Consider the following 16687-nt stretch of genomic DNA (forward strand, 5'->3'; position numbering starts at 1 on the left):
GGATGTGTGTATGGTGAGTGCAGTGCTGACAGTCAGGCATATAGTAATGTAGATCTATAGGGATGTGTGTATGGTGAGTGCAGTGCTGACCGTCAGGCACATAGTATGACATAGTAATGTAGATCTATAGGGATGTGTGCAGTGCTGACAGTCAGGCACATAGTAGGACATAGTAATGTAGATCTATAGGGATGTGTGTCCATTGTGTATGGTGAGTGCAGTGCTGACAGTCAGGCACATAGTAGGACATAGTAATGTAGATCTATAGGGATGTATGTCCATTGTGTATGGTGAGTGCAGTGCTGACAGTCAGGCTCAGGCAGGGATCAGGCAGTGCTGAGTGTAGCTGATCCTGGAATCTGGGTGTTCCCAGAGGCTGGCCCTCCAATTGTTCTTTAGTCTGCCCTGCCTCTCCTGGTGGAGGACAGAGGAGGGAGGGAGCTGACTTCTACTACAACTCCATTGGAAGTGAATGGGAGGAAAGCGAGCAGGGGGAAAGGAAGTACAAAGGGGAACCAGGCAGATCAAAGAGGCAGTATGACCGGGGAGGAGAGGGGGCAGAGGACTGGGACTCAGCACTGACAACACACGGCGGTGCCGGCCTTATGGGAGCTCATCAGAGGCGGTAGAGGATCGCACTGACTGCACAAAGGTAAGATCGGACAATGTGGACCATACACCCACCAACCCGGACCTTGCCTGATATCTCCTCATTGGCACCCTGCTCAGACCACCTGCCTACACCTACAGCACGTGTCTGGGGACAAGATTTAAACTTCTCCTAAAGTTTACATTCCTCCTGTAGAATCCTCCAACATCTGGAGCCCCCAGTCTGTGTACAATATGGGATTGTTTGTTTGTAAATCTGGATCTGATATTTGGAGTATTTGGTCTTGTTTAAAAAAACTTCAACAAAGAAGTCCAGAGCTCCTCTACATGGGAGGAAAGTGGGGGGTGAGGAGCTGGCTTAGTTTACACTGGTGGATGGGAGGGGGTGTATATTATATGTGTGTAGATAGGAGGTTGGGGTGTGTGTAATAAGAAAAAAATAAATAAATATATATATATATATATATATATATATATAATAAAGTGTGTGATTGGGGGGGTTATGTGTGTGTATATGTGTATATATATATATGTGTGTGTGTTTGGGAGGGGGGGTTGTGTATATATATGTGTTCGTGTGATTGGGAGGGGGGGTTGTATATATGTGGTTGAGCTGCAGGATTGTAGACCCTGAACACGACCCATTGAAGTGAATAGGGCCATGCTACAGTTGTGAAGCAGAGGTTGGGCTCTTGGTTGCAGTGCAGTATTACCATTACAAAAACCATGTTTGGCTCTCAAAAAAACTAACTACAAACTGCAGTATTGTGTTGCGAACTCCTGCCAGCTGTGCCTGCACCACTCTCTCAAAAGTGATTCACAATGGATCGCTCCTCAGAGACCAATACAGGTGTCAGCGGGGCCCATCTTATGGAATCTCGTGACATTGTTTCTCTTTTCTCTAGCTCAGCTCTGTTGTGTTGCTTTTTGTTCTTTAAGTGGCCATACACACTTCAATTTTACTATTTGATCAATGTGCGATTCAGTCAAAATGAACAGATCGGCAACCAATCAAATATGAATAACTCTCCTTCCAGTTTCCTTCTGGCTTAATTTAGAGTCGATCGTCCATGGTGGAACGCTATTGTGTTGTATCGATTGGCAGCACTGAGGTGCTTTGGTCATGAGTTTGATCATATTTCAATCCGATTATGAGGTTAAAAGGGGTAAACAGAGATGGGATTGATAATTTACTGTATCTTCCAATTATCAATCAAACTCCACTTCCCTGTGTGTGGATTATCAATCAATTGGGTTGCCAACTATAGATTGACGATTGCTGTCTGGAGAGGTTGATCAACAAACAAATCCATCTTTTATTGAAGTGTGTATGGCCTCCATGGGCTTGTTTGCTTTTTATAATGTACTATACATGGCACGGTTCATGGAACCCATGGCAAACCAGACTGAGAGTGCAGATTCTCATACACCAATCAGGACCATCAGACATTTGAATGGATTTATATTGTCAACAGTCCCTCCTCTGCTCCACCCCACTTTATTTTAGTTGTATTTCTGTCTATCTTTCAACAGGACGGTTTGTAGTAAATCACCAACTGGGGCAGAGCGAGCGCAGTCAGTACAGCCGCCCATTCCAACTACTTGGCTTATTAAATACCAGGAAATTAAAACAAGTTTAGTTGCTACAATTCACTACAAGGAACAAGTCTTGTTTTAACATAATTATTGATGCCCATTGCGTTGACATGGATTTTATTTTTTTTTTAGTTTGTGTTTCGTTTTTTGTGTTTTTTCTTCTTAGTGGTGTTCTAATATAGGGCTCTGTTACACCAGGTGCATTAAACATCAACGTAAACCTACCGTAAGGACCCTGACGGAACAATAGTTCTCTGTGTCCTTTTTGTGCCATGCAGGTGTCCTATAGAAAAAAAAATGCAGGATGTCTGCACTATTACGCAGCACAGCATGTCAATGCGGCTCACCCACCTATAGAAGTTTGCCATTTAAATGCAGCACAGCATGCTAAATAATGCACGTGAATGCGCATGTGATTTATGTGTGTTTTGTTGCTCTTAAGCCCTGGCTCACACTGATATGGTGCGCAATTTGCAGCGAATTCCACACCGCATCAGAATCACACCCCATTCATGCAAACCGCTGTGAGTGTGTATGTTAACACCCCGAAATCGGTCCGCAAAATGCGGTGCAATGTGCAGAATCGGATCGCATAGGTGTTAATACCCATGCGATCTGATTCTAGTGCGGACCAAAAAAGGGTCTTGCACCATTTTTGGTGTGGTGCGATTAGAGTCATACAAAATGTATGGCTCCAATCGCATCGCGCACAAATCGCATGTGATTTGCACAGGAATGAAGTGCAGTTCCTGTGCGAATCCCATGCGATATACTGCACCGCATATGTGTGAACCCAGGCTAAAATGCTTATTGGCGCGCCCAAAATGTGGCATGCAGGATTTTTCTTGTTTAGGTTTTTTTTTATTATTTGATTTTCAAAACACACAGGTGTGAACAGGTCCCAGGGATAACACTGCCTTTTCTCATGCCTTTCACCGGTGTTGGAAATTGTATCACAAGGCATGGAAGATCATCTTGTGTGAATAAACCTCCAAGAAATTGGCGTTTAGGCTAGGTTCACATACGTGCGGGTTGTGCCGCTATGGATCTGCATGTAAATCTGTGCAGCTGCATCACCCGCACAGAGGAATGTGGACCCACGGGCAGGTGCCATTAGTTCTAATGGCACGCCGCTCGCACTGGAAAACGCAACCGTACTGGGAGCCGAGGTTCCTGTGCGGACTGCGTTTCCAAAAGCAATGCAGGGACTTCTTCTCTGCGCATCCCGGGGCACGGGAGTCCATTCAAATGAATGGGCTCTCATGCCTGCGCAAAACGAAGCCCGCATGGCCGCATATATGTGAACTGGGGGTAAAGGCTCGTTCACACCAGATGAAGTTCAGTGTGTATTTTTTTCTGCATCATAAACACGCACAATGTTTTAACATGGCCCTAGTTCACACCAGTGCAACGCGTTCCAGTGCAGCTAAAAGTTGAGCATGTTGCTTTTTTACTGTATGAAACATGGCGAAACGCATACAAAAATGCACCAAAACACACACACACGTCCTTTATTGAGATGAAGAAAAAGACAGTGGAATGCATAAAAAAATGGACATGCAGAAACGCATCCACAACACAGAAATTGCGCTGTGAACTGACCGTTACTGTGATTTTGGAGGAGTCCCGATTTGTTGAGATCTAATCGCTTGGGGTCAATTTACACATTTTAACACATCAACGCATGAGGGTAGGATAGCCATTGTTATGCATGTTCTAGTTTGTTTTTGTTATGCATGATCTGTGTGATGGGTTGACATGCAATGTCTTCCTTTTTTTTTTTTTCTTTTTTTTTTTTTTTTTAACGCATTCACGTGCTTTTTGAGGCCTATTGATTACAAATTGCAACACATGAAAATTGCATGATTATTGATAAAGAATAAAAATCATAGACCCAGTCACACTAGGTGGATTGGAACTGTCCCAATGCAAGGCAAAGCAATTCTGTTGGTTTACATTCGGTTCAGGTTACACCACAAAATAAAGAAAATATTCTGGTATGTAGTACTTTTTTTGAACACAGCATGGGACATCACAATCCATTGCAGCAAACAGAACTTTGTGACATTTGCTAAAAGTTAAAAATAAATTTGTGATGCGCTGTTTCAGTACATCAGCTTTGCAACCTTCTCAGCGCCCACCAGTAGCTGCGTTGTAAACGCCCACAGAAAGGTGTTGGTTTAGCCTCCTTATCTCCAGGAGGTGGAGGAGAGGAGATGTGTGATGGTCTGAGATGAAGTTTCATCCAGATTGCTCATCACTAGCAAACACATGTACAACACTGAGTCATTAAAATGAGATAAGTATTGGCGGAAGTGTGACAGACGTTGGTGTCTGTACATTGCCAGAGCTCATTGGCACAGCAAGGATTAGGCTGTGTATGGCGGGTTGTGCTGGCGCGGGGGTCACAGAGCTTCACATGGAGAAGTGACAATCCCTTATTAGATGGAGCAGACAGCAGGGCGCACAACCCAGACACATGGCACCAGGCACGGCCCCCTCCCTCTACCCTATCTAGACTTCAGCTTTGTAAACAAGCCACAATGGGGCCCCAGATACACACTCCTTGTCTTCTGTCTTCTTGGAGTCTTCTGTTTTTGATCTACTTTTTGCTTTCAGCAGAAGAAGGGTTAACCGGTTCCTCATGTTGAGTCAATGAAGGTTGTATGGAGTAATATAGAGGAGCGCTTTGTTCTCCGCACACACCTGTTAGTCGCCCCGTTGTGAAGCTATGTTTGCAAACTGAGCTGAATAAATGTCAAACGTATTCATTTCTCCAATATCCGGTTTCCTTTTTATCCTAATCTGTTAGTGTGTACAATAATGTTTTGCTAAAGCAGTAAATCCATGTCTGTGTTCTGTCTTTTCCCTGGACAGACGATGTTTGTGGGCTCGGTTCTCCCATAGGAGAACCTATGTTCCCGGGATGAGGGCGTCCCGAGAGAAATACACTGGCCGCCATTGTTGGCATCTGAAAATACTAGTTGGCTGGCTTCAAAAATGAATCTCATGCATTACATATGTGCGATGGCAAAGAGGGCAGGCTTTACTGCCCACATGCCATACATATGTGTCCGTGGGCGTCAGTGCTTTCTGTGCTGAGAGCATACTCATTGTGTGACCAAGCTGTCAAAGATGTTTGTGATCGGGAGTCAGCAGGACTGGCTACCAATCATATGACCAATGTGAAAGCCAATCACAGAGGAGGTCACATGACTGTCTGTCTGATCCTTCCTGCCCCCTTGGGCATACAGGCCGTATTAATGGGATGCCTGGGCTGGGTGGGAAGGTTAAAGCCCAAGTCCACCTATTACATTTTTTTTCTGCTCCCCTATGAAGGTTCTTATTGGATTTGAAATGCTGTCCATGTTGCTTTTATATGAGATTTCTATTCTCTCCTTGTTCTCTCTGACACCTATACAGGTCACAGGGTGATGTCCCCTCACTTCCTGATATGTATCATACCCCTCAGATGGGAGGCCAGGATGGGTTTGCACATTAGGCAACAGGAATGTGTATGTGCCAGCAGATGCTGATGACACTGTTTCTTCATAAAAGATCTATAAATGTATTTGAACTGTCTTTGAGAGCAGGCATAGCTGAAGTCACATCTTACTCATGCCCTGAGGAAGGGGGAGCGTACAAGTCCCTGAAACGCATTGGCTTTCTTGTATTGCCAATCAGCTTTCTAGACTCTATTACCATTTGTGTTGCACCTCTCCTGTGGTCTGTACGTGATTGGAGGTAACCTTGCCACATGGAAGCAACAAAGCATTAATAATCAAAAAATACAGCAACTCATATTTTTGGACTTGGTGACAAGTGATTCAGTACCTCTTATGCATACATTTAAGCTAGAAATACAGGAACGACTACTGAAGCTATTCCCATTGTTGACATTCGGTGTTGCTATTAGCGAACAGGTGACAGTGACCAGGAATAGAGGGCAGTAAAAATCAAATGTTATTGGGGGGGGGACTTATTTGTTGAGCCATACCTTTTCTGCCCCCACCTGTGCCCCTTCTGCTGCCCCCTTTAGCTGCAGAGGCAGCAGCTGGGGGGCGTTCACATGCTGCAGCCATCAAGAATTATATCCCCTGATGCCTTTTACGCTTTTTGGTGGGCGTACGCAACCCATTTAGGTGAATATGGGGCTGCTCTGCAGGTGCAATGTGGCGAGCTGGGAAGGGTGTCAGAGGTTAAAGCAGGTGCCGAGCAGAGAGCACCGCACATGTGAATGAGCTCTTACACTTGTTGTGGTGTGCTGAAACAAGTCCAACTTCTCCATAATAAAAGTCGTGTCTGTCCTCTCCTCTCAATACTGTGCAGTACATATACATATTATGAAATGTGTCGTGTTTTTTTTTTTTTCTTCATTTGGTGCCTTGGAAGGTCCATATAAGTCAGTGGCAGTGCATCGAGATGCATATAACATACATTTTGATGTATTGGCAACTGGTAATAACAAGCCTCAGGCTTCATGTACACGACCAGCTCCTAAACTTTGGCAAAAAAAATGTCAAAATCTCCACGCTTGGATGAGGTTAATCCTCCCTCCCCTGAATTTGGAAGAATCTCGTTCAGGATAGGAACATTTTGACCGCCGGAAATCGTAAACCGCTATTTTGCCGCGATTTGCGTTTACCCGCAGCCGATGGTCAGGGTAGGCTTGTGTACATGAAGCTTTAGTCAATGGCTGTTAACCCTATCCACTCCAAATTCTAAAATAAAAAAACACGCATTGAAAGTATGTGTCAATGAGCGTCAAAACACACGTCGGCACAAAAAGGAAACCCATTGATGCATTATAATGCACGTGTCTACTGCTAAGCATACGCATGGATCTCAATGGGCCCTTCAACTCACTTGTACATGGAATAGAGAGTGTCTCCTCTTTCCAGTACACTCCTCTTTGTTTGCCTGCGGACCCTCCTAGTCACACACCTCAAACTGTGATTTAGTGATGACACAAGCTGAATCATAATGCTCTGTGTTATTATTCCTTCTACTTGGAGGGGGTCATAAAAACAATGTGAAATCATTTCCAGCTGGAGATTAAAAGTATTACAGAGATCTCACAATGGATCTACAAGCCTGCAGTGAGACATGCAATATGTATGAGCAATCTGTCATGGCAGGTAGTGGCTGTATATTTCCTAATGGGAATAGTTTGGAGTTTCATTCCTTAGTAGGAGTAGGTCTGTTGGAATATCTGTTGCTGTGTGCCTCTAATTTTATAGCAAATCTAAAGTTAACAAAGCCATACGAGTCAGCAAAACTTTTTTTCTTTTTTTTTTCTTTTTTTTACTACCAGTGTTTTACTGATAAACTATATGCATTGCAAGAGCTAACACCAATAATTTGTCCTCTCCTAAGCGGATGGCTAGGTGTGGGGTCTACCACATATAATACCTAACCAGCCTTAAAGTGATATTAAAGGTGTGTGTTTATTATTTTTTATAATAACAAACATGTTGTACTTGCCTGCTCTGTGCAATAGTTTTGCACAGAGCAGTCCCGATCCTCTTCTTCTGATGTCGCCCATTGGTGCTCCTGGCTCCTCCTCCTCCCCCATCCCCAAGTGCCCTGTAGCAAACCACTTGTATATCTATTTACAGACAGATGGCAGCTTGGCCCCGCCCCCCCAGTTCTCATCAGTAGTACTGATTGACAGCAACAGAAGCCAATGGCTCCCACTGCTGCCTCAATCCCCAGTGAGGAGAGAGCCACTGCTCCTGTGCACAGAGCTGGATTGAGATTTGGGGGGACTGGGTAGCTGAGCACAGAAGGATTTTTACCTTAATGCAGAGACTTCATTAAGGTAAAAAAAAAACAAAAAACCTTCTACCTTTTAGAACCAGTTTAATGCTAGGTACACACGGGGGGAGTTTTTTTTTTTTTTTTGTTCAACCCAGTGGGCTGAACAGAAGAAAACTGAGAGGTCTCCTTACTAACTAAGCGATATTGGTGCGGCAATCTCCCCGCTGAGCTATTGTGTCCTAATAGTAGCACTACCCCCCTCGCCAGAGCAGAATAACCAGTGCTCACAGCCATTGGCTGCATCTGCTGATTGGATGCTGGTTTTCCAGCATGCCTGTTCGATAAAAGCCGGTGATTAGGTGGTTTATGTCAGACAGGCTGCTGTACACATGGGCTGAATGTTGGATGGTATCTGTTGAACCAGCCGATACTGGCCCATATGTACCAGCCTTAAGGCTAGCCATCATTATGCAATTTTCATTCCTCGATTCCCCCATCAACGCACTCAGTGTTGATGGATGAATCCCTCCCCTTGTGCTATTTTATTCTGCCAGTGGCAGTGATCATATGAAAAAAACTGACAGGCTGGATATACTAAAATTGAGCAAAAGGTCAACGTCGGTACAATCAGCCTACCCGTAAATCGAAATGTAGCTGGTTTTTGCTGCAGAGGCCGAATTTCGGTCTGTCTATGGCCAGCTTAAACCGGTAATATACTCAAAAACTAAACAAACCCCAAAAAACAAGCTGGTCCCCTGCAAGCCAATGTCACAATGTCGCAGCATGCACCATATACTAGACATTGAGAGACTTGCCTTAAACAAAGCCCTCCAGTAGCGCTCTGTCACCGCTGACAGGGTTCCCATGTTTACCGTGTCTTCCTTCAGGGTTCACAGACTCCAGCTATTTGGCCATGTACGTGATGACGTCACTCCCACACATGCACATAGCCATGGCCGAGGTACAGTGGTCTGAATGAACGGCCTGCTGTCCATTCAGAGTACAGTGCACATGTGCTGGTGACATCACTGGCTGCATAAGCAGTGAAGGTTTAGGTAGGTACAGATGGTGGGGGAGATCTGGAAATAGACCTTTGATTACTGGAATTCAACTTCAAATATTACTTTGTGTCCTTGTCATATATCCACAATCTGTTGTGGTTTTGTTGTTTTTGTTTATGCATTCTTCATAATTTTTGTGTCCCTATTTGAGAAGAACACAGTCTTGGCTATAGACAAAAGTGAACAATCTGGTCATCTCACAATGGGTTTTGCCCCAGCTCTCCCCTAAGCGAGAAGGTTCCGCTCATGTGATAATTACTGTTTTGTAGAGGGAGAGGAGATATATGTAGACAGTCCTGGCACCTTATGTCAGGAAAGAGGGAAGATGCACTATTTTTGATTTTTTTTTTCTCATTTATCCTGAAACCTAAACTTAAAAAAAAAAATCTAAACAGGTTCCTCCATCCATGCTATTCAGGGAAGAAGTAGAAAACCTGCTGGGCTTTTGTATTCTGACATCTGCTGCAGTTGGCTGTCAAAATTCCCAAACAGCAACTGCATCTGATTGGATGCAGCTGCTGTTTTGCCAGAAAATTTCCAGCTTGAAAATCAAGGGATGTTGGGTGGAGGAAGTGGCGGAGTGACAGGACCACCCATGTAGCAATTTTCAGCCAGTTCATCAGGAACCGGCTGAAATGAATAAAAACAAAAGTGCATGGCCTGCTTAACCTGCCGAATCACTTAGGAAATGTCTAATTGGCAAATTTTCATTTTCAAAAATGGATGGAAAATGTTTTATTGTATGCAGCAGCCAGCCAGTTTTCTTCCTTTTCTTATAATTTGCTAAAATATTCCTATTCCCAGCAGCTGCACAAAAAGTTTGTAGGGCATTAAAGGGAGGTGTAGAGGAGCTGGGCCAGTACAGAGACTATATGGACACTCCAGAAGAGGAGAAGATTATGGCTTGCAGGCAGAGAGTGGACTGTTCTAGGGAATGGGCTCTCATAGAGTAATTAAAAAAAAAAAATTCAAAAGCACAGTGCAAATGAATATGACCAAATTTGTTGAAGAGAAATCACTGTATGTAAGCATTTAAAATGTATTTTTCTGCAATTTATTTAAGTTGGCGACAGGGTAATGTGAAGCTCGGGTCATTTATTAGAAAATTATTGGAGAATCTAATGCTACCTAATGAATTGACAATTAGGATAAATATGGACTCGGTATAGGCACCGTATGGCCACGGTTAGTTTCTTCTCAATTAGGTTCATTGTCTGGAATAATGAAAAGATTCTTGCATGAACTGTGGCAGTGATAACATTTTGTGTTCACATTTGGACATTTTCTTTACTATAGTAGAAGATATTAGGCTGGCCAAAGAGTGGTGGTTGTACTTGTTACAATGTCCTTTATTTACTTTACTATAGTAGAGGGTATTAGAGTGGTGGTTGTACTTGTCACAATGTCCTTTATTTACTTTACTATAGTAGAGGGTATTAGAGTGGTGGTTGTACTTGTCACAATGTCCTTTATTTACTTTACTATAGTAGTGGATATTAGAGTGGTGGTTGTACTTGTCACAATGTCCTTTATTTACTTTACTATAGTAGAGGGTATTAGAGTGGTGGTTGTACTTGTTACAATGTCCTTCATTTACTTTGCGGTGGTTGTACTTGTCACAATGTCCTTCATTTACTTTACTATAGTAGAGGGTATTAGAGTGGTGGTTGTACTTGTTACAATGTCCTTCATTTACTTTGCGGTGGTTGTACTTGTCACAATGTCCTTCATTTACTTTACTATAGTAGTGGATATTAGAGTGGTGTTTGTACTTGTCACAATGTTCTTCATGACCCTGTTGATGGTTGAGGGCAGTGTGAGGTGACTCTCATCTTTCTTCATTGACAAAGGAAAAGTTGACACGCAGTGGTATGGTGACTTTCAAACAATTAGGAAGATCTTTGTGTGCAGTAACAAGCGTTTCCACCGCACCACTCGCCCTACGCAGCCTGATTCTTGCCGAATCACAAACAAATTTCAAATCGTAGCACCTTCTGACATAATTGGATAACAATAATAGGTTGTCCTTTTGAGATAAGGAGAATGGCCAAAATTCATTCTCTAGTATTTTGGTAGATGTTTGTTTCTAGCCGGCATTTTGTAATGCAGGTACAAAAGCTGCAACAAACCTTAGCACTGTCAGATGCCACTTTCTGTAGGGACACCCATGTGTCTGCACAACATGAGATGTCTGCTCTTGTACCTTGACAGGAAATGGCTTTTTGGTTTTTATATAGTGACCTCCATTGTCTGAAAGGAAGATAAAAAAACAAAAGCCCAGCAGGAGGCTTCTGCTTGATCATGATATACATTGGTAATTCACATTCAATGGGATGGAGCCTTTCTGCTGTTTTTTCATGTTTGCATTTTGTGGCTAAAGTGTGTGGGTTCCTGTTCACAGTCAGGTGTCCGGCTCTGATTGTATTTCCATGTGAAGGCAGTGCAGTGATCTCCATGCCCAGCCCTTACTAAAAGCAATACTTCTGCAGGGAGTTGTATGGAATGTGCAACTGGTGTATGGTTTTAGTACCACGCCGAGTTGTTAAATTCAACCAGAGCGGAATTCCACATCAAATTGTTGTGATTATGATTTGTAGCTTCAACCTAGGCAGATGATGGTAGCTGTCACTGCTGACTTGGCTTTAAAGGTGTAGTCTCTGAGGCTGGCATCCTGATCCTGCCTTTTATTAAGTTACTGACTTGGAATGCAGCCAATGAAGCCTGCAAGTAAACAAGTAAAAAAGTAAACTTAATTGTCCATGTAGAAAGATGCAGCTGTGTTTTGTTCAGTTGATACATGTGTGGGAGCTCCCCCCCCCCCCTTGTAGTGGATTAAATTTTTTTTTTTGTTTTATAATGAAGTAATGAAAGTTGGAACCTATTGTTAAAGCATATTTTAACTGAAAAGACAAAATTTAATTCCAGGAAAACTAAAGTCCTCCCTTGCAGATGGGCATTGTTCTGTACAGCAAAGTTTAACGGCTCATTTGTGTCTAGATAGAAAGCCACTTGCTATGGGGGCACACATGCAGGCTCTATCCTGAGCTGGCTGTGTGTGTCTATAGACATGCACACAGCATGGATTGGACCTGCTCCCTCCTCTCATGAATTGACTGACAGCAGCAGAAGCCAGTGGCTCCCACTGCTTTCAGCCAAGCCTGTGAGAGCAGGAAGAGAAGAACTGAAGTCGCTGGATCGACACAGGACTTGGATAAGTGTTGGGGGCGGCTGAAGGGTATGGCTACTGTAGGGTTTTTTTTTTTTTTTTACATTAACATAGAGAATGCATTGGGGTAAAAAAACCTTTTGAGCAGTTAACCCTTGCATTGTGGGGGCAGTCCTGCTGTAAAGGTATACTTTTAGTTTTCCCAGGGGTCAGCTTTAATACATGTGGTGTGGATGTGGTGGTTCAATTCCTTTTCTGTTTTTTTTCAGGCCAAGAACATTTTCAGCAAGTACAGAAATACCTGTTGATCTTGCCAGAAATGTCCTTGACAATTCTTGTTATCGTAAAAGAAAGCACAAACAGCCTTATCTATCATGTGTAAACAACTAATCCCATCAATCCACCATGTAATGGGAGGAAAAGCAGACATGTTTAAAGTCAAGCTTACGTCACAACCCTGGTTCCTTCTATAGGTACAGTAGAGAGAAAAAAAATTAAGTTCTTATTTTAATTTTTTTTTTCTTCAGGATTATTAGGTGAAAATAGAGGGGAATGGGTCTTAATAAGAAAGCTAATGCATCCAACACATCTAAGGACTGGTGATCTGCAATATATATAACATTTTTGTCTTTAGATCCTTCTTTTTCTGTCATTTTTTGCTATCTTTTGGCCTTCCGTCCTTTTCCAGTGATAAAGTTGCTAACGGGACAGCGAGTAAGGGAAAATCTATCACGCATGCAATGGCAATAAAACAGTTACAGTATTTTATTAGTAGGGGAGAAGGCTAAAGCCTTCCATAGATGGAGCGATTTTCTTTCCTTCAACCATGGGTGTTGATGGGGAAATCCCTCCCACAGAGCCATTGTGTTCAACAACAGTGTGTAATTGCATGTAAAATCCGACAGGCTGGTTGCGCCTAAGTTGATCGATCAACTTTGGTACATTCAGCTTGTCTATAAATTCAAACAGTCTATGGCCGGCTTAAGACCTCAGTTAGCTTTTTATTGTCTCTTACCCACCTTGGAGGGTTCTAACTAATCCCTACGCTGTTCGAAACCTAAAAAAGGCTTGGCTAGGAATACACTTTAAGGACCAAGCAATGATGATCTAATGTTTTTTTGGTGTAAATGCACATGCTATGTTGCACATTCGGCCATTGTAGGCCATAAAGATTCTGCTACATTATCCTGTACCCTAAGCCACCTGTGTAGGATGTCTGCTCCCACAATCGTCTTCTAAAATACATGCTTTCTGTATTTGTCATTATATCCCTATTTACAGTGGTCATTACTGATCTGGATATGCTTAGCTGGCACAAAGGATGTCCTTTGTTTGGGGGGGGGGGGGGGTCTGTTTTCATGTTATCAAAGGATAAGCAATGTAAAGAGACATGAAGTTGGCACAGAGCTTTCATTCATCAGTGGAAATAAGCATGCTATGTACAGATATTATGACTCACTTTCTATTGTGAAGGTTCAATTAAGAAGACTGGGACTTATCAACAGGCTGCTGAATCCATTTTTTACAAAGGTCAGTCTTGCTCACCTAGCACTTATACATAGCGCATTATCAGCCCTCCTGCCTGACTAATCTCAACCAGTCCTCAAGTCTATGGTGTGTTTATCTGACCAGAGAGCGCTGCACTAAATCCATCATTACTGCCTTAATCTTGTGTTTGCAGCAGATAGGAGATGGTAAGTAAATAGCGAGTTGGCTGTGGTAAGAGGCTGAAAGGCCCCTTGTTACTGGTTTACTGATAAGCTTGTGTTAAACCCATTAGATCTATTACTGATTGTATTTGAGGCTGTATACAGATATTGTAGTGATTTCCTGTCTGGTTTCATCTTTTGGCTGGGGTACAGTTTATTCATTAAATCCTGTACACGCAGGCCATATATCAGTCGGTATTGACTGGTTCAACAGAAACCAGCCGCTTGGCCCATGGACACACCAACCATTCCGTCAGAAGCCAGCCAAACGGCTGTCTTTTGTTGAACGGGCATGCTGGAAAACCAGTGTCCGATCAGTGCTGGCAGCCACTGGCCATGAGTGTTGACTGGTGTGTTCTGGCCATGGGGGACGACGACGGACAGTCCTTCTGTCAGAACACAATAGTTCAGCGGGGAGATTGCTGTACTAACATTGGATAGTTGGTACAGTGAACGAAAAAAAAACGATTGTGTACCAAGCAATAGGTATTGGCATGGGGTTTCTAACAGCAAATATTCAAGCCTCCTGTTGGTTTGCTGCAAAGGAATCTGCTTTGAAACTAGCAGATGGCCAATGCATTGCTTCAGAGTTCATAGTCCATTTTTTTTGGCCATTCTGTTCTTCACCAGTTTACAGATTAAAAGGAAAATAATGATTTCATTGAGCCCCTTTTTTCGATTGTGTATTTTTTATCTTTATCTTCATTCTAAAAGAGCTAAAAATGTTACCTACCCTGGTGAAAATGCTTGCATCTGGTTCCCTACAATGCAGTCAAACTATAGATTTGCTGATCTTCCTTTTCGGCAGAGACCATGCGGACATGGCCAGAATCAAAGGCAGAAAAGAAGGGCAGGTTATTATATAACTGTACTGTGAAATACACCTGAATGTCTGGGGAATCGGATTAGAGACTATAGAGCCCTGTTACCCAACACAAGGCCCTTTGGTACCGTTTGCTACTTTGCCTTTTGAAGAGGAATAGAGGTCAGTCCAGTAGACCCGATTTCCAAAGTCCTTTTGTTGTTTATGTGGCCTTCGAGGACATTGTCTCCAGTGGTCTGGATTTTCCTTACCTAGGTGCTTGGTAAAAAAAAAAAAATATTCTTTATATTGGCTTCTAGTAGTGGCTTGGTTTATTATATCTCACACTATTGTACTTTTTCTGTGTCATTCCTTTTCTTATGTTGGTTTTTTTCCTTGAGATGGATAATGGACCTCTCTAAGAGACTTTTCAGATGTGGCCCTAGTGATTTTTAAAGTGATACTAAAGGATATCTTTTTTTTTTTTAATTTTATTTAAAAAAACATGTTCTAACTTGCCTAACTTACAGAGCGGTGTCTTACCTCCTCACTGACAGTTACCTCCTCACTGACAGTTACCTCCTCACTGACACTGTCTGCTCCTCCTTCCTCCAGGTGCCTCCTTAGCAAGCCAGGTGCTATGGAGATGCCAGTGCGCACGTTCTCCTGAGCTGGGCTGTGTGTGTCAATAGACACTGCACCAGTAAGCCACGCCCCTGCCCCCTCCCCTCAGAACTTTAACAGCAGGAAGATCCCGTGGCTCCCGCAGCAGTAAGTGTCTCCTGTGAGACCAGGAAGTGAAAAGAGCGGTCCTGCAACCAGGACCACGATGGAGCAGACGTGAGTTAGGTAAGTGTTTAGCGATGGGTAGGATAGGCAGTGGGGAGTTGTGTGTGTGTGTGTGTGTGTGTGTGTGTGTGTGTGTGTGTGTGTGTGTTTTTTTTTCTTTTTCTTTTTTTTTTTTTGGTGGTTTTTGTAACCATAATGCAGAGAATGCATTAAGGTAAAAAAAACAAAAAACTTTAGAACCACTTTTTTTGGGGGTGGGGTGCAAAAACAACAAAAGCAATAATTTTGTAAATGGGCTGTAATGTTTTTTTTTGATATCTAGCAGACTCATGGAATTTCTCCTGGAGCATGTCTCCAGTAATTTCTATAGCCGTCTTATTATCACCTGTAGCTTTTCTTTAATCTTTGATAACCTCCTGTTGCATGTCTATAGCCTTTGACAGTTTTTTGTAGCATTGCATTTAATGGATATGTGTGGTCCTTTGGTGATGTCAGAAGTGTTCATCACCACTTGTAGACTCATCTGCTGAGATGAAACAATCTGGCCTAGAGAGTTGTTACACAGAATGCCTTCTGGGATGCAGGCATGATCTCCAAAACTGAGTGTCATGGATAAATATTTCTAAACAAAAATATGAGATAAAATTTAAAACAACCATTTATGGATGTGTAAATGTTAAATTACATTTGACCAAAACCTTTATGCTTTTGTCTTTTCACATTCATACAAAATATACACAATTTTTGTAGTGTATTCCTTTTTATTTGTTTTTTTCAAGGCTGTGATTTATGTGCTAATGTAGATTATTCCGGAATGAACTATGGAATTCTTCTGCTATACTATACTGGGGTGTTGGCTGCGCCATCTGCCAAGGAGGCATTAATATAGATAGGAGCATCTTTCTGTAGTCTGCCTCATGTTGCATGAGATTGCGTATCAAAGAATAGAGAATAAGATTTGTGACTTGGTCTTTTTTAGACCTTTCCTTTTTCTTGTTCTTTTTTTTTTCCCCTACTTTACCTAACATGGACATAGACTAATACAGTACATGTGTCAACACACAACATAAACTGCCCTGCAAGCTTATTTCTTCCCTTGCATTATGGGAACAATGGGGAAAAGATCGAATTGAAAATGTTTTTAGCAGTTTGGCAGTGGTTGTCAGATGAACTATAAGGGCCGATTCAAATTCAT

At 42.6% G+C, this 16687-nt stretch overlaps 1 protein-coding gene across 2 annotated transcripts in view; it reads left to right on the top strand.

Annotated features, from left to right (window-relative positions):
• The first annotated feature begins 451 nt into the window (after positions 1–451).
• The window catches only part of PLEKHA4 (pleckstrin homology domain containing A4), a 130292-nt gene continuing 114056 nt past the window's right edge, over positions 452–16687 (top strand). Inside the window, exon 1 of one of the 2 annotated variants that reach the window (XM_089691004.1) lies at positions 452–652. The gene's annotated coding sequence lies outside the window, so the exon portion shown is untranslated. The remainder of the gene's footprint in view (positions 653–16687) is intronic. The other variant, XM_089691003.1, reaches the window with a different exon arrangement.

This window comes from Staurois parvus, unplaced genomic scaffold (genome assembly GCF_062004578.1).
Source record: "Staurois parvus isolate SC_StPar_1 unplaced genomic scaffold, SC_StPar_1.0 ptg000548l, whole genome shotgun sequence".
Lineage (NCBI taxonomy): Eukaryota > Metazoa > Chordata > Amphibia > Anura > Ranidae > Staurois > Staurois parvus.